Genomic DNA, 19,348 nt, shown 5'->3' with positions numbered 1-19,348 from the left:
GCTATCTAGCTAACTCTGTCAACTGTCACTACATAAGCTAGGCTAGCACTGGTGGTATCACTTGCTGAGAAGCTGTCATATTGGTTAGCAGCGTGCAGCAACCTCCTCTCCTTGGCCTGTAACATATTAAGGTGACGACACCAGAACCACTACACCAGCCTTATAGTATGCCTCTTTGCCGAGCGCACAGCGAGCAGGAGAGAGAGGGGGGTTGGGGTGGGGCGGGGACTGAGCTAGGGGGTGCGAGTGCACTTGCGCCGAGGCCTCTACTGTAGCCTGGAGTTTGTTTAACAGTGACGGGGAGTCAATAATGGCGGACAGTTTAGTCTTGAAGAAATCAAAGAATGCGCCAGTATGGCAACACTTTCGCTTTGAGCCAGATGAAGGAGGCAACCCTTGTTTGCACTGATTGAGTAAGCTAAACCTGCAAATTTATTTATAAGAAATAAAAGGAACAACGTGTTACTGTCACTCTGTTGCCCTATGGTTGTTTTTTATTTTAAATTAGTCAGTTGCGCCCCCAAGTGGCGTTTTTTTTTTCTCATACTGACCCAACCCTGATTTAAACACATTTTTCGATAAAATGATTAGTCGACTAATCGAAGAAATAATCGACAGATAAGTCGACAATGAAAATAATTGTTAGTTGCAGCCCTATTTGGAATTACACTTACTTGCTTTCTTGAAATCTTTTTTTGGTAAATATGAAGCTATCAGCAACAGCCAGCTAACTTAGCTTAGCACAAAGACTGGAAACAAGGAGTAATTACATGATGTCAGACATTGACATTTTCTAAAATTCCTATAAAACCAGAATTATCATTAGCTGGAACTGCAGAGATCACAGGGGAACAAAAATACATTGTTCAATTCCTGGCAAATCTTACGTTTAGCTAAACAGTATCAGTGGTGAGTTGGCTTTGGCTGTGACTCCAAATAATCATGCTTGAATAGAACCTGTAGTCCAAACAAGAATACCTTGACATAAAAAGAGTATTTTTGCAGCGCAGATGTTTTGAGTTGGCGGACAATGGTGGACTGGACTGCCAAGGAGGGAAAATCCTTGAAATGTCTCCACTGGGAGTCATTTTTTATTGAAAGACAAGGGAGTGGTGACAACGCTGTCATGTTTAGAGAAAGATAAAATAGAACAGCTTTAAATGCCATAATAGTGGAGTTTTTTAATATGATGCAACAGGTTGGGAAATGTATCATTCTCTTAAAACATATTTGTGAGTAATCCATGCAGCATTTTCACGTGGGGATACATTATCAAGGTCTTCTGAAATTTTGTGCTTTCTTGGGATGACTGCAGCCAAAAATCCTGATGATGTTATGACTTTCCTTCTGAAGATAGTTTGTTACATATGGCAGGAAGGAATGAAGACAGGCTGTGCTATTCTTGTCGCCACTGTTGTTTTTGAACGTGTACCAAATTTCCTTTATTTTTTTCTAATCACACAAATACTGCTCGGAGTCAGAGACAACACTAAAGGCAAGGTCACTGCCAGAGCTGAATTTTGCACTGGTTTGTGTGTGCCTTTTAAGCATTGTGTGTTGATCCACAAGTGTCTCATTACTGCATAAAAAGTTAAGCAGATTCTCAGTAATGTTCTTCCAGGCTGGTTGATGTGACCTTCCTAAATTATCTGTGAGAAAGTGCTGCTTTTAGGGCCCCATTTCTATTGATAATTTATGGCCTCATTTCTACTGAAATGTTATTGTTACTGATTTGAGCAAACTCGTTATGACAAGCTGGAGGTTGTCTTTCCTTGCCAACTGTTACCGTGTCCCAAACTCCCCCCATATATTATTGTGTGTACTGTATAATTGAGCTTTGTGTTCATACAGACTCATTAGCTTGCCAACAATGAGCTGCTGAGACAATAATTAGACATGGTCGTCATCCTGTGTTAATGTGGTCCCCGCAGAAAGCTTACAGAAATATGTCCAACCAATTACTGTGGAGCAGTAAACCCCCATGTCCTTCAACAATAGAGTGTAACAACATTTCCTCCTACAGAGAGGCTCCTCTCTGACTTTCAAAGGACTTTGCTGAAGCCTCACAGAGGGCCTTGCTTTCTAACAACCCTCATTTGATGGCTTCTCATCCTCTGTATTGATGCAAACAATAGGAGGAATCTGCTAAATCTGGTGTATGGCTGCACAGATATTTTTCTGACCCATATAAACAATATCCAGAGGGGCTGTCTGGAGCCTTTGTAGGCCCCCGGCCCATCCCTTCATTTGTCTTCATGGTTCATCACAGAGAGGTTCAGCGCTACCTCCCTCTGTTCTCAGCAAATGCTAGTGAAGATGGATGTAGTCCCACCTCAGTCCCACCTTAGTTTGTGCTTGTGTCTGTTCCCCGGACAATGCAATAATCAGTAATGGAAAAACAACCCTGATGCACCCACAATAGCTGCAGTGTTAAGCTGATATGGGGCAGCATCCTGAATCGGTTACATAATCACAAGGCACAGAGTGCTGGCTCTAAAAGAAGTATCAGGCCGTATTTGTTTCCAGAAATGAAGCCCTGATTGCCTGAGTGGTTTCAGCAGGTTGGCCATTTTTGGAAGGTTCCTAAGTTATGCCTGGAAATCTGGAGGGAGACACAATATCACGGGGCTCTCATGCCTTTACAGGAGCACTTGGGCATGAAGAGTGACCTTTACACTCAATGAGCTCTAACACAATACACAAAAAGATCTTGTCGGTTGTCTTGTCTTTTCAGTGGACTGATATCCTGTGTATTCACTGAGGTTTAAAATCTGTTTGAGCCAACATGCAGTCAGAGGGGAAAAGTTAGAACTTGGTCCAGCTGATTTTGTTGTCGTTTAAATTATGTAGTAATAATAATAATCTTGATTATGAAGTGATTTTCAAAACAGTTACAGAGTGCTTTACATGTCAATAATTAAAATGGACAAGACACGAAAACAACAACTCTTAAAAGAACTGATAAAAACACTAGTGTATAAAAACAGGGGAAATAAAAGACAATTTAAATGAACTTAAAACTCACATAAAACCAGGAAAGGCTCTCTGATAAATGTATTTTTAAAGAAGGAACTTAAAGGAGATCACTGACTCTTAATTTAAATGGGTAATTACTGGTTTGCAGTTATTTTATCAGACCTGTGCAGCTACAATATAAAAACAATTTCAAAAAATTATAAAAAGGTGTTGCAATTCAGCCACATTATCAAATAAATTTGCAACCAAGGTAAGAGAGTGCCAGTTAGGGTGCTGATGTAAATGTAAAGAACTAGATTACTGTGAAAAATCAGGCTAAGCCAAAACGTTGGATAATATGTTTTATAGATTACTCAAAAATTACAGTTTGCACACACTTGGTCAGCAGTACTGTACTTTTCCCTCCTATGACCAGTTTTGAACCAGTAATGGCGTATTTAAATGTTATTCATTGCATGTTTTTATTATGAAGTAGTTTTTTGTCTATTTTTTAGCCATTGAAATCAACTTATTGAATACTTTAAAGCTTCAGTACCATCAATGCAGTTTTGCTCACCAAACTATCAGAGTCTGGGCTGAATTATTTTGGCTCCAGTACAAGAAGGTACTCTAGGAAAAGCTTAGACATTTCTGAATAATCAGGTTTCTCCATCAGAAATCTACTTATCTGGGTTTCCTTAATCCCTCAACCTGATGAAGTGACCTGAGTCCATCGCTGAGATGGTGTTTCAGAGATTTAGGTTACTGCCAAAGTGGCGAATGATCACGTTACTTAAGTGCATGTGTGTGCATTAGCATGTGTGTGTATGTATCTTAATGTCCAGTGGGAAGTGTGCTAATGGGGGCTTTTCCCAGTGCAGGGGGCCTTGGCAGATTAGTGTGCAGATGTTGTGTTGATTGATTCATCTGTACCTCTTGCTACATATTGCTCAGGGCGAGCACTGGGCCATCAGAGTGTTAAATCCTCCACAGTGGGTTCCTTGTTTTGTGATGTAACTCACACCACAGCCAAGCATTCCTGAGAATCACACTGCCGAATGCCAAACGCAGATTGTAGTCCCGGGCACAGTGCCTCTTTTTTTTCTCCAAACAAAACGTAGCTGATTTAAATGTTGCAAATATGTGCAGGTCTACCTTGTGTGTATGTGTTCTTCTGATATGTCTATTTAACCATATTTACAGGCAAAACCAAAAACTGGTTCTGGCCAAGAAATAATCTGACATAACCTGCTGTAAAATCCCAATTTGCTTTTATAGTTTTCTTATTCTTTGGTGAAAATAAACAAGACAAACTATGTTTATTAGTTTGCTTTAAGCCCTTTTCACACAGAGATCGTGCTTTTGGGCCACAACGAGGTCCCTTTTTTACCTTGCCTTTGCATTTTTACAGAAAACCAAACAACCTCAGCATCATGCTGCTCAAGTGTGTGATTTTAGACAGCATGCTGGTATCACAGAAGCAACAAAAGGACGACAGTTGTGACATGTAAGGCAACGGCGGTGGCCTTTAGTGTGACATATAACATTTGCGTCAGCAGCATTTTCTAAAAAATAACCATGGCAAAACATGGCTATAACAATCATTTGCCATCCCTGTTATATGGCAGCAGTATCAGCTTGGAGGGTAAGGAGCTCCCTCACCTCGTTGTTTTCCCATTTTCGGCTGCTGTCCTTCAACTTTGAGTTAGCCGCTAACTGCTTCTAGCTGCTTTTTAAATCTCCTGTGGTGGGCCGCACCCATAACACGTTATCAAAACATCACACTTGTCCCACCTGTGGTCCTGTCCTGCCAAGGACAGGATGCATTTTTGGGGCTGTCACTACCTCCGCTGCAGTATGAAAGGCAAGACAACCCTGCCCCCCATTCCATGATTGTAACTTTTATACAGAATGTCAAAGTGGCATAACGGCATGATATTCCTGCAAACATTACTGTGTTAAACAGGCTGTGTGGTTCTTGAGAGTGTGTTTAAACGTGTTCAAACTGAGGAATGTAAGGTTACGTAACGGGAATATCCAGGCTCATAGATTTATTGTTGGGTAGTTCTGACACCAGACCAGTACAGCAAAATGATGAATGATCAGTATGATCAGGAATGATTAATCTAATCCTCCAAAAGCTTCTCTGTTTTACAAACACTATTTATTCATATATGTTAGATGTTTTGGTAGTGAAAATGTAAAATATCTGTCTGCCTGCCCTCATGCCTGTCTGTGTTGATTCTCTTAACCTGTTAAGTTTTGTCTTTTCTCCTTCTTTCTGTCTTTCTCCGTAACTCCCCATCTCACCTTGGCAGGGTTAACTGGGTTGATGAGAAATGGCTGCTGTGCTTTCAGCCTCTAGACTATAAATATGAGAGAACAACCTCTCATAAATATTTGAGGATGGCAATAACTGTTCCAGTCCACTCTCAAAACACAGATGCACACACCACTGTCACACAAAAGGAACTCACAAGTAATTTTCACACAGACACACAGATGGATACATAGTCCCACACCCTCAAATACACACAAGAGATGTTGTAGAAGCAAAAAAGTCAAGGTCCCGAGCCGGGCCAGTTAGCTCGTGACCTCGCTCTTTTCCTCTCAAACGGACTTTCTTTATCTTCCATTAGATATCAAAAACTCAAATACTCAGAGGTAAAAAAAAATCACTGGAGACACGTAGAATCAGATGCAACTGAGTTTAATGTGCTCGCAGGCAACAAACACATCACAACCCAAATGAGCCAAGCTCCGGAGCAAGGCTGGAATTTCTTTGTTTGCGCTCGCTCTTTTATCGTAGAATTTCTGCTGAGTCATCTCTTTCCCTTAATCCTTCTCACTTGGCTCTGATCGTAACATATCCCACCTCTGCTGAGTCACTTTTTCTCCACCATAATGGTGTCATATTTCTGCTGAGTAATGTTTTTCCTAGATCTAAGACCGCCTCCTCTTACTAGGGTCATTCTCAGGACAAGCTGTAATTCCCCTAATTTTCCACTAGTGTTTTCTGAACCCATCCTCATGCTATTTTTAGAAATGATTCACAGTGAGTCCTAGGTACTTCTCCACCACAATGCTTAAGTGCTCAATAAGTGTGTGTGTGTGTCATAAGAATACATGAAATATTAAACCAGTGTGTAATTTGTCAGTTGCACAGATTATATTGCTTCAACACATATCTTTTAAAGGTCAGCTAAAAGGTACAGTATATGTCTTCAGTAAATCAGTACATTACACTACAATGTACACATTATCATCTCCTAACACATCCACAAGATCAGTCACGAACTTTTGCCTGCTGATACACCTGTTATTGCTGCAGTGAGAAGAGTTATGCGTACATCATAACACCTAGATTAACAAGCTGCAACATTATTAGCAGATGAAGGAGAGCTGGACAAAGGAAGGATGAGACAAGGAAGTCGATATACCAGTGAAGTGAGCCAACTCTCAAACTCCAGCTAATGCAAGAAGCATTTATTATTCTGTCTGGGTTTTAATTCATTATGGCAGTCTGTGCTCTGTAATTACTACTGAAGTAAAAAGAGAAATATGATAATGTCCCTAAGTGACACAAACATGCGGCCATTCACCATCTTTGATGACAGTAAGACAGTAAATGTAAACTTTATTTTTAAACTATATTAAAGTCACTAATCACTTTCTTACATAGCCTGGAGCTCACCATGGAGAGTAAAATATATTGAGGGAAAAAGTTCAATCCCATATTTCATTTTGCATATGTATATCCCTTTTTATATTTCCTCATTTTGATCACTTAAAGGAACAGTGTGAGCTGTGAGCATCACATAGGTTTACATTTTGACAAAATTACTTGATGACACTGATTCTTGCATGTGCACAGTGATAGAGGAGAGGCACAGGTGTGGTGCTGCTGCCACAGGAGCCACTGAATGAGTTCACTCAGAGCGGTCAGTCGCTAAAAGAGTCACAGAAGTCCGGGGCTGTACATGTAACATTCACCACACACAGGCCTAAAAACACCACTGACTCCACAATACTGAAGTTGTCCCCCTTTATGGAACCTGCCTTGGAGCCGGTAATAATTTTGCTTTCAGCTATGCTTGTTGTTGCCGTGTGTAACAATATGCCATCAAAATGTCAAGTCGAAATACTGCCAGTATCACAACATGAATTTTTCTTATCATGTAAAAAACTATACCGGTATTATTGTGAACAATATGATATGGCACACCCCTAATGGCACCAACTGAATGTGCCAAGCATTTAGGGGCAACAATGGTGGCCGACATGAAAATGCAAATGGGCCTATCACATGGCTTCCTACAACTGAATAAACAAGACAAAGGTCACAAACCTCAGGTTTATCTTGGATTCTGACCTCAATTTTGAATCACACAGTAGAAATATCACCAAACTGTGATTTTATTACCCTAGAAACATTGCTATGGTTAGATCTCTCAGGCTGACACAGAAAAACAAATGCATGCCTTTATAACCTCAAGGCTTGACTATTGTAATGCTCTTTTGTTTGGTCTCCCAAGCTGTTGGCCGCCTACAATATGTTCACAATGCAGCAGCAAGGGAGAAAGATGAGACAGAGAGCACATATAACTCCTATTTTAAAGCCACTGCACTGTCTGCCTGTCAGTCCAGAATTGATTTTAAGATTCTCATATGAGTTTTGAAAACACTGAGTGGCCTGGCACCAGTTTATCTCTTGGACATTCATCTTAGATATGCAGCTAGCAGGTCCCTCAGATCCTCTACTGTTGGCCTCCTGGTCTTCCCAAGGGGGAATCAGTGTTTAGCTACTGAGGCCTAAGCCTGTGGATCAGTCTGCCTGAGCATCTTATTTGTTCTTTTGGCTTTTTATTCATTTTAAACATTTCATTGTTTATTGATGTAATTTTTAGCTGTTTACTTTTTTGTACTGTTTTAATCCTTCTCTTTGAAGCACTTTTGGCAGCATGATTGTATAAAAGACGCTATATAAAGGTTTGGTGTAGAGCCAGTGTTTGTTTCAGGGCTGTACCTGACTTAGGATTATGTCAGTCGAATCAGAATGGGCCGTTTAATACAAATATTCGATTATTTTATTTTATTTTTTTTACATAAAGTTCTAAAGCGTAAATGGGTCTCAGCAGGATGTTCAGTGTGACAGCGGCATTCATGTAAGATAGTAAACAAGCTAACGGTGCTAACGATGGATTGGAAAATTTGCAACAACATTTTTTGCCAACACAAGATATTAAGCAAAGTCTTGTGAATTTGTTGTATTAAGTATCTTTGAGCTTTAAAGTCACTACTTCCAGGCAGAAGAGACATGATAACGTTATCTCAGAGACTTACAGTGGCCAATATATCCCCCTAAATCATGCACACTGGACCTTTAATACCCACATTTTTATCTTTTTATTAGTTCAGTTTCCCTAATTTTGCATACATACTGTGTTGTGCCCACACAGTTTAAACAAATCAAGTGAAAAAAGAGAAAAAGCCAAGAAAAAAAAGTGAAATTAATAACCAGTTCTCCAAATTAATCAACAAAATATGTTGTTGGTCCATGCCCTTCATATAGACACATAGTGTTTTCTGATCCGACACAGTTATAGTTGTGGTTTGGTGAGGTTTAGGCACAAAAACAACTTGATTAGGGAAAGATGGTTTGGATTTACATGGTGAAGGTTAGTGGATCTTCATCATCATGGTTTTGTGAAACAAACTGTCTACTGTCAGATGTTTTGTCTGCATTTCATTGAACCATTCACCCAGAGCTGCTCCCTCTGAGAACTCTGTGGCTCTATAACATCACAGTTCATCTTCTTCTTTTTCTTCTTCTTCTTCTTCTTCTTGTAGTATTATACAGGATTGAGGGCAAGCCTCTGAAGAAGGCTGTTTCCTCCTGGTAGAAGAGACACTTTATATTTTTGGCTCTAAGAGCTGACAGAGAGGATGAATGAGACGAGGGTGCTGGGGCCGAGCTCTGACCCTGGACCTGCTGCATCTGTTCCTATGTGATATGAGCTGTCAGAGGATTACAGCTGCTCCGAACCTGGTGCCTTCTGAGATGAGGCCTGCTTTGTATTAACTCCGATAGAGTTACCAGACAAGAGCAGCTGGAATGAAGAAGCGCTCACAAAAGTCCACCAGAAAAAGTGTCTGTTTGCAATTTTGGCCACACGCTTGTTACATCACAACCCAAAAAACAAAACATCTTGGGGGCACTACCCCTGTTGATTTTGGGAGTTACATAATCCCAATTGAATTTAGCCGGCTGTTGTTGTCGATAAATGCCCACCTTATCTGCTGAGTAAAAGCCTGGCAATTCTAATGCCCCTTTCATTATGAATGACCCTATTAGGAATGGGGCTTATACCACGCTGTTTGCTGAATGGCTGTTGTATCGTGTGTGTCTGTGTGCTTGCTTTGCTGTCCTTGTGAAACCAACTGGAGGTTTAGACCTCTGGGGTGGGGACATTTTAGAGAGCTCATTTGGCTCTAGTCCACTTGGCTCCTAGTTTACAATTCAGAACATGCATTTATTGGAATCACAGGTTATATTAGGATAAGAGTAAAGGGTGAGGTTAGATTATAGTCAGGACCCAAGGCTAAAATTAGACACAGGGAGAGTAGCTCCAATGGATTGGCTTAAAGACCAGTTAAATCAGCATTTACATTTTCATATTATGCATTCAATATATCAGTACTTGTAATATTGATGATTTATGAAATAAAAAAATTGTGCATCAATATGATATTGCCACACAAAGGTATTGCGATACTATGCTATATTCATTTTTAATAGCAGTAAGAAATAGTGACTGTTAGAGAGGTAGTCTCGCCACTAGACAGTCAGAGATCTCCGCCTTCTGATAGTCTGGGGACACTCCTTTCTAAAGTGTGTTTAACACACCGGCGAAAACGGCCAGCAACAAAGCAACGCCTCTTGCATTTTTGAAAAGGACACGCCCTCCCGGAAATGTGCACTCCCCCTTTTCTCGTCTGCAAGGACACAAACACACAGAGAGCTTGAAAATGGATGCCGAGAGATTTAACTCTGTTTTATCAAACGTGTGCTCAGTCCACAAGATTGGGGAAATGAAGGACTTACAGCGACTTGAGCCATTTTGTACCGCTGCACGTGTTTCTAGTCAGACTATGTTTACGAACACGAGAGTTCAGCGAGCCACCGAAGGACCGCCCTGCAGATTTACTATTGGTTCTGCAATGTAGGGAGTTTTTTTAAACTCTGAAATTGTATCCGCCCATCTAAACACGAAATCAGGGAGAAAGTCATCAGTCTTTAGTTAAGCAAAGCGTCTAAAGACTGACTTGTGAGTCTATTAGAGAGGTGTCACGATCATTTTAGAAGGGGAAGGATACATCTCATTGAAAACCTAAAATTTTTTCAAAAATGTTACTCTTAAACAGAATGATAGAAATACAGTCAACCAATTACCAAACAACCACGCTTTATTTTTATTCAGTGTTTAAGTTCAGTACTCATTATTCACACATTTATTTTGTACATGCACAGAAGCTACTTTTCCACACTTGCAGAGAAACAGAGAAAGGGAGAAACACACACTTTGTCCTGGTTATCAGGATCTTACCCTGCTGTTAGTCTGTGTGTTGAAGCCAAGTTTCCTCCTCCAGTAAATAGCAAGGTGGGTGACCCCAACAACAGGAGGTGCCAGCCTCTCCAAAAACATTTGCATCAGGTGTCACATTGCTTGAATGTAGGTGCAGCAAGGTCTTCTCAGTCTCCAAAATAACTGCAACAAATGCACATACTGTTTGTAGCCAGAGGAATCATGTCTGGTAACCTGGATTAGCCAGAATACAAATCTAACAACAACAACAGCTATCACCTCCCAATGGTCAAAACACACACTTACTGATAAACGTATAAATATAACAGTAATAGTATACAGTTTAAAAAACAGACAGTTACGGTCCTTGATTATGATTGCCTGAGCTGTGTCTGCAGTACAGTTTCAGTACTACAGTGCCAATTAGTCACCTACTGTCATATGAAACACACAATTAAAGACAGCAACCACCAACTGAAGCCAGGATCATTTATCATTCACAAAGACAAAAAAACGTTGGAAGTATTTAAATGAATGCACAAAAACCACCAGATGCTGGCAACAAAACAGAGAGAGTCAACAGGAATTTATATTTGAGCAGCCAGGGAACCTACTGTGTCCTGTGGCTTTGTTGGAAAAAATACCTGTCGTAGCTGCCACCCAGTGGGTAAAACATCAAGGCAGCAAGTGGAAGAACTGCGACTGGAGACAATTTCTTCCAGTGTTTTGTCATTGACGGACTTAAATTCTGTCATGCCTAACAAGTACTTTGGGAAGACTGCAGTGATGCTACTTTATTCTTCAGCATTGAGGAGTTAATGGTACATCTGTTGTTACTGTTTTTGTTGATGATCTCATAGCAAAATGATTGCCTTGCACTTCTAAAGGTCAGATTGTAAATGCGTAATTTTTCTTTATAGATTTCAGAGTGAATGTGGAACTTTGATTTATGCCATTTTCTTTCTGCACTGTGGCACTCCCTTTTCCGGACCCTTACAGAATGAGTGTTTCCTCATGGTGTCTTTTGCTTATTACTGATCAATGTCACCTTAACAGGAGCAATGGCATCAATGATGTTTGCCAGCCTTTTACCTCTACCCAAAGCAACTGTGAAACCGTGTCATGCCTCATGCCTACAACTAAATCACAGCCTGATATTCAGTGCCACAGCACGACCATGAGTGTGATATTGCTTTTATACAACAGTTCTACAAGCACCATTTATAAGTTAACAATAAGAAGCGACGACAGATTGAGATTTATTTAATGCTTTATGTGGCTCCGCCAACACAAATAGTTCTTCAGCTGGACTGGGACTGGACTGTTGCCAATCAACACACCAACATTCCTGCACACTAGCTTGTTACTTTGTGGAAGCTCGGTCTACATGTTGCCACAGGCCAGCTTCTTTGTATCATGAACATTTATCCGTATGTCTCCATTTATTGTGCAACTACCAAGAGTCTGCTGACAGTCGCTTTGGCGGCATACGTGTGAAGACGATGAGTTAACAGTTTGATCAGACAGTACGTTGCGACATCTTCTGACGTCATATGAGCACACCTGGAGATTTGCTGTGAAGTATCCAGACAGCTTTGCTTCCCTTCTTTCTTTTTCTGATGACCATTTGTCATTTAACTCAAATGGTATTTACTGAAATATGTTCCTCTTTGCCGTGTAGGGCTGTCCCCTAATAGTCGAACAAACATTGGTTGACTAGAAAGGTCATTAGCAAGATTTCATTGGTTGCTTAGTAGCAGAAAAACAACAACAACAACAAACAAACGTCAAACTCAATTAGGAGCTGCTTCTTGTCAAAGTATATCAAAACCTATATGACTGGACTGTGTGGGAATTTAATTTGAAAGGACAGACACAGGAAGTGGCCATGCTTAACAGTCAGACAGTCAAGTTAATTACAGGGCTGGTACCTGCGGTTATTCCACAGGCTAGTTAATGACATGTCAGGAAATCCAAAGTGTTGGATCATTTTGAGAAGGTGAAGGACGAACCCAAGGTAACGTAAACTCATTCATCAATTACAAACATGACGTATCATCTGAAACGTGTAAGTAGCTACATGCCCATTAGCCACTTAGCACAATCATTACTGCTTTGCCGACAGCGTCATTAACAGGCGCCTCGCTCAGTGTGTGACGTGCACTTGTAGATAAAATATAGGGCTATATTAATGAAGGTTCATTAGTACGGTTTTGTGTTTCTCTGTAATGTAGCAGTGTTAACATTGTTACTGATAATATTGTTTCTCAGACCTTGAACTCAAACCATTGTGTTGCCCCACCCAAAATATATAGTTTAAGAATTAACCTAATTTCGTAAACATGTGGGAGACAAGTTGACTAATGGCCCTAAATGACAACTATTGGTCGACTAGGAAGATTCTTGGTCGGGGGCAGCCCTATTGCCCTACGTTTGTTACAACGACCCTTAATGTAGGCTAATTAGCTTTTGTACGCTATATCGGCATTAGTGGAATGCCTCCAATCAAACTGCTTGGTCGGAACTAACCGTTGTATAATACAATATAAGCAGCTAATTCTGCAGCATATTCTGAAATCTCTGTCTCCTAGGAATTCTAGTGATACTTGTATTTTACCACCAGTTATAGTAGTGCCTCACTTGCTGCTTTCTCTTTTTAAATCCCACCACACTGCCTCATCATTCACCTATTAATCTCTCACTTTTGTTGTCTCTTGTGTTACATAACTTTCTCATCCCACTTTTCTGCTATCAAAGCACCTCAGTTTATTGAATTATGAGTTTGAGAACTCTTCCTACCCTGGAGGTTCAAAAGAAGGCCTGCTAAAGTTCACATTTCACATTTTCACAGCCAGGAAGGAATTAAGAGTTCTTTCTTTCCTCCTACAAAGACATAAAACATGATGACTATGAGCATCTAACCTGACAGTACAACTGCCTTCTGTTAAACTGTGAAAATGGTTAACTCTAGTTGTATAGTATAAACATGAATAGTGCTATATCATGGGCAACTGGACTTGCTTGAGTTTCTTGATGATGTTTCAACCTCTCAAACAAGCTCAAACAAGTCCAGTTGCCTACGATAATAGCGCTTAAGATTACCATGACTTGGATGACTGAGAATCTTCACCAACATATGAACATGATTCAAATTATGTTCACCTTTTACACCTATTTCTCTCCCGTATGCAGTTGATTCTGAGTGTGAATTGACTGTTAAGCTGACGAGCATCTATTTGACTGCATGACATCGACGTGATAATGTTTCTGTCAGCAGGTAGCACGACACAATGCGGTGTATCATCTTTCACGGTCAGCTTGTGCTGTTGAGACAAAAGACCGCTCACACCTTGCAACTGAGCAAGGAGCTGAATGCTAAGTGACAGTGAATAGCTGCTATCAAATATTCATCTCTGTCTATGGTTGATATTGTGTCAAGTACAAAATATATCTTGTAAAGCTAGGTTTGTGAAAATCAGGTTCGACACCTGTCAACACTTGTTGCTGTCTTTGTATTGCTTTGTCTGTATGTGTGTGTCCTTGTTCTGTCTTCACGAGAAAGCTTTTTTTAAATGTAGGTAAAAAGAAAAAAAATGCTTCACAAAAAATGTAGCTTTAAAGACATTCTTTTTTTTTTGTGTCTTTCGCTCAGGAATGCTGTAAAAACACTCCTCTTTATCCCTCACGCACATACACACACACCTTAGCATGCACAAATAATGTGTTTCTGCTTCACACTAAAAGCAATAATGTAATATTGCAAGTCCATCTTTAATGTCGACACAAGCTATATCCTTTTCTGTATCTTTCTTTATCTCATCTTAGCTGTGCTCCTGGCCTTGAAACCAGTGCTCCGGTACAGTTTTTCATAAACGTGTTATAGCACTTCAGGAAATGAGCACAGGTCACCCCACTTTTCAGCACCACATCAGTAGAAATGCTTTGTCTAATTGCCCTCAGATTCCCCTTCCTGTCACTCTCACTTGATTCTCTCCGGTTTGTTTTTCTTATTTGTTTCGTGTGAGTGGGTTTATTTTTGAGTATAGGAGCTAAATTTAGCTGCACACCTTGTACTCTCATTTTCTAAAGCAGGCGAGAGGGTAATAGGACCACACACCCACCTACACACTTCCTCAGTCAGGAGCACCACAGTGGTGCGAACACAAAATCACTGTGGCCGTAAATGTCTATAAGTTACCTTAAACTGCACTAAGGTTGAGTTAGATGTCCTACACATTACCAAGAGGACATTATGATGGGTTTGTGTGTGTGTGTGTGTGTGTGTGTGTGTGTGTGTGCATGTGACACACAGTACGTTTGACTACATGTGCACCAGTGTTTTCTTGTTTCAGCGCAGTGATAACATAGCTGTCAGCAGCTGAAGCTCATTGGTAAACCCTGCAGGGAGGCTTTGACAGTCTCACTGTGTTTGTTTTCCTCATTTCATTCACACCTCATCCCTGTGAGACAAAACACACTCACACAAATGTATACTGTCATGTATACAATTAGGTACACACGTTCAAATCAAAATTTAAATGATTAAAAGTCAAGGACAGACACTGTCAAATCATATAAGAGTCAATGGAATTTTGTAAGCCCATAACCTTGTCTTTTACATTTCATTTTGAATTATTTGTTATAAAATATTAATATCATTAATATGTCTTGACCCCATTGGGTACAACACAAAACCCTGTATATTAATTTTATGGTATGCCTTTTCTTTTTTTCCTTGCTCGTGTGTCCTTATGTATCAGTCCATGTCCCCTCTCCAAATTCTGAGGTTTTTGTGGGTCCCTGAATGCAGCACAGGCAGAATTCTTTTTTCTTTCAGCAGCAGTTTGTGAAGCTTTGAGTCACTGAGTGGATAATTGATTGGTCGATCTGATCAGAGCTGATCAGATTGGATCAAATAGCATGTTTTGTGCCCACCAGTATGGCGGATGATAGCGGCTGCAGCAGGACCTCCTTATATGTACCAACAACACAGAACATGTATTGTATACTTGCCTATTGGCTGAAGTATATATAGTTACTGTAGTGAATGCTGTCCTGCCACATGACATGACGAACAGAGAACATGTGAATGATGTCCTTTTGTGAAATGCAATCACTAGAGAGCAGCAGTAACCTTGGCACCATTTGAATAAAAAACAACTGTCCTCATTATCTATTGTTTCTTATCTGTGAAATACAAGTAAATACAAGCTTTGTTTCCACTGAGGGAAATGGTCAGTATACAGAAACAGACAGGAGGTCTGCCTCACCGCGACACTGAGCGTGAGGGTTGGCGGGTTCAACTTTCTGTCAACAACGTGGGTGTTTTGAAAACACCCCCATTTGCACAGGTAACTTAGCCTGTCCCCCTGCCGCAGGAAATAATGGATTAATCCTGGAAAGCTGTTGATGTAGCACTTTTCTCCTTGTGAAAGTAACACTGCGGCGATTATTTGACCAATGAGAATTTGGTCGGACGAGAACATAGCGACCAAATAATCGACTAGTCGACCAGGAGACTACAGCCCTATTTATTTCTGCTGTAAAGTTGAGCATTTTAACATAAGGGTCTATGGGGATTGACTCGCTTTTTGAGCCACCCTCAAGTGGCCATTTGACGAACTGCAGTTTTTGGCACTAAGGCATTGGCTTCATTTTTCAGAGAGATTGCTGCTTATTTGTTACTTATTGCCTTATTCTTGTAATGAAAATAGGTTATTAAAGTTGCCAGTGGGCAAATTGTTACCAGCAAGAAGGTGTTTGTCTGTCTTTGACACTTACTCTACTATCTGTTCAAAATACACTAAAAGAAAGGTATTCTTGTGCATTTAGGTCACATCGTGACTCCCAAACTAAACCAAACTGTGACTTCTATGTACTGTTACACCCCTATGAACCCTGCCCATTCACAACTGTAAACTACTCTGTCATCACTCTTTTGGACGCAGGTCAGTAAACAGCTCGATTTTTGTGAGTAGTGGGAAACTTTTGAATTCAATTTTTTTAACAGCCATTTGTAGAAACGACATATTTATCTTTACCTTGTTTTCAAATGGTGTATTTTCCAGTCTGGAATGATACATCCTATCCTCTGTGCTCCCTGTGCTCTGTCACAATGTGTGACTCACAGAGAGGAGGGTTTGCTTTTAATGTGTGTGTGTGTCTCCTCAGCATATTTAGAAGTGGCATCAATACACAGTTGGCTTAACCTGCCTGTGCAGCTGAGGTATATCTCTGTTTAGCAGTGTGATTCACAAATACTGTCCAGTGTGCGCAGGGCAACAACCTGTTCCTAAGGGTGTAATACAGGCTAAATTGAGGTAAAATTTAAACCGTCTGAAAAAAAGTTGGTGGGTCTCAATTGGGCATTTTCTTGACACTATTGATCTACTTTTACTATCATTTAGTTGCATTTTGGTTTTAATTTTTCTATTCCACCAACTTGCTAGGGCAAGTGTGTGGGGTTTTCATGGGTCTATCGAAGGTTACCTTTTAGGACAGGTATTTAGTCTCCAGTTGAGAATGCAGGATCTAACAGCATTTTGAAAGGGACAGCACTTCAGTATATTGACACATTTCCCGTCAAAGCTGGGGTAGGCAGAAATCTGGAAAAGGCGAAAAACAACCTCCTCCTGTAACTCTCCCCTTTCTGTCTTAGGCTCCTCCTACCAGACCACCATGGGCAAATGCATTTCAGCCAGGAACACTTCAGTCAAAGAAAACTTTTTTTCATTTGCAGTATTATATGTGGCAATATGGCTCTGTTCTGGGGCCTCTCTGCCTTTCCTCAGGCCTACCCAGAAAACCTCTTCCACGCACCTACATGGAAAGCCTCAAGGTAGAGAGAGCGAGCACACCTCTCTGCCCTTCCACATGCAAACAAGGAAAGCCTGAGGCAGGGAGAGCAGCAGTAAAGACCCCCCAGCAACAGAACAGAGCCAGCATCAATGACAAACAGAAGTTACATTGATGAGCCAGACACAGCATGAAAAGGAGGAGCTGGGGTGGAGGTGGGTTGCAAAGCGGCTTGCAGAGGAAGCAGCATCAGTAGACAGGCTAGAGCAGTTTAAGTAGGGCGCCCTTAAGTGATGTAATCAATTTATAAGTCTGACTAATAATCATGCTGATGCTGCAGGTGTACAAGCTGTTCCCAATAATATGCCTATGTTATGTATGTGGTTACTGACACTACAAATTGTGAATATTCTTATGTGTCTGTCACTTTTTATGCTTTTCATTCATTTTCTCAGCCGCATTTTTGCTGATACATTTTAAGATTTGCAGAGTCAAGAGTTTTTTTTTCCTGGTAAAAGAATAGTACAGTCTCTTTTGATAAAGCATCATGTGAAAGGACACTAGATGTGTCTTTAATGCTGTTATCCTGTAACTTTTATACACAAATTAGATTGTTACCTGCTGACTATGTTGAGTGCATAACCCTCATCTCCATCTGAACTTAAGCACATGGCTGCATTTACTCATTAACTACAACAGCACTGACAAAGAGGATATATATTTAGAATATATATTACTTTACTTTTAGATGTTTAGACATTTAGCTGACAGGTTTATACAGGGGAAAACATGCAATGAGTAAGATGATTGAATGGCTTGTTTAAAGACACTGGTTTTTTGAAGACTGAACATGTCTCTTGAAAGGTCCCCTAATCATTTAATTACGATGCTGTCCACTTACATGAGCACTTTGAATGCACATACTGTCTGTAGCTGAGCTCAGTACATTCACAAGTCAAAACAGAGAAGCATAAGCAAAGCAAAAAACATTCATTATCTGTAAAAAGCTTCTCATGCTCTTACACGTCACAGCAATGTCCACTGTCCCCATTTACATAAGTATATATGATAAGGACAATGAGAGACTGTACAGGATGTAGTATAATGGTGAAAACAGATGGTGAATACTGATCATATTGCAGTATACACACACACACACACACACACACACACACACACACATACACACCCATTAGCTTGCTATAATCTTAAGACTGTGTCTCTGAGCTGTTACAGAGATGGGGGCTTGAGTAACATGAGTACAAAGCCTGCTCTGTGTGAGGGTTAGTCAGGTCCTTCTGGGGTTGTAGATGTAATTTCCCAGATCAAAGTTCATGATACGGCTGTGTAACATGAAGATGTTACGAGACAGCATTGATGGAGGGGATACAATGGTCTCATTTAGGAGGCTGGTCAGCGCCAGAGTTGGCTACTCCTTGTCTGGACATAGAGAAGAACAGGGCAAGACACCTGCAAGCTATAGCTACTGCACATGGTGGAGATGAAAGACATATAGAGTTGGACATATAGCTGTTATTTATTGTCTCTCTGACTTGGTGCGTCCTTTGTTTCTCACATGTTTTTGACTTGAGATTGAGTTGGGCTGAATCAGTTATTGTTGAGTCAAGCAGAGTTTAGTTTAGAAGCTGGGTCCTGCTTCTGTCACTCCAGAAGAGAAAGAAAAATTATGTCCAAACTTGACAAAGAAACGTGTAGGGCTGTACCCAGATATTCGGATATTCGAATATTCGTTTCTATGAGTAGGTATTCATTATGAAAATTTGGTATTCGATATTTGTTTTTTTATTTACTTATTTTATTATTATTATTATTATTATTATTTTTATTTTTTTTTTACATTTGTTTTGGTGCTAAATGTAGTCTTTTTGTTGTTGGTAAATGTAGGTTATCAATAAAAATCAAAACTTTTAAATTGCATTGTTAAAAATGTGAAAATATAGTATTGCCTACCAACGGAGCTTGTGTGCACGGCACGCTTGAGCGCATCCGTC

This window comes from Epinephelus lanceolatus, chromosome 6, assembly GCF_041903045.1.
Source record: "Epinephelus lanceolatus isolate andai-2023 chromosome 6, ASM4190304v1, whole genome shotgun sequence".
Lineage (NCBI taxonomy): Eukaryota > Metazoa > Chordata > Actinopteri > Perciformes > Serranidae > Epinephelus > Epinephelus lanceolatus.
Note: the sequence above shows the minus strand (reverse complement) of the source record.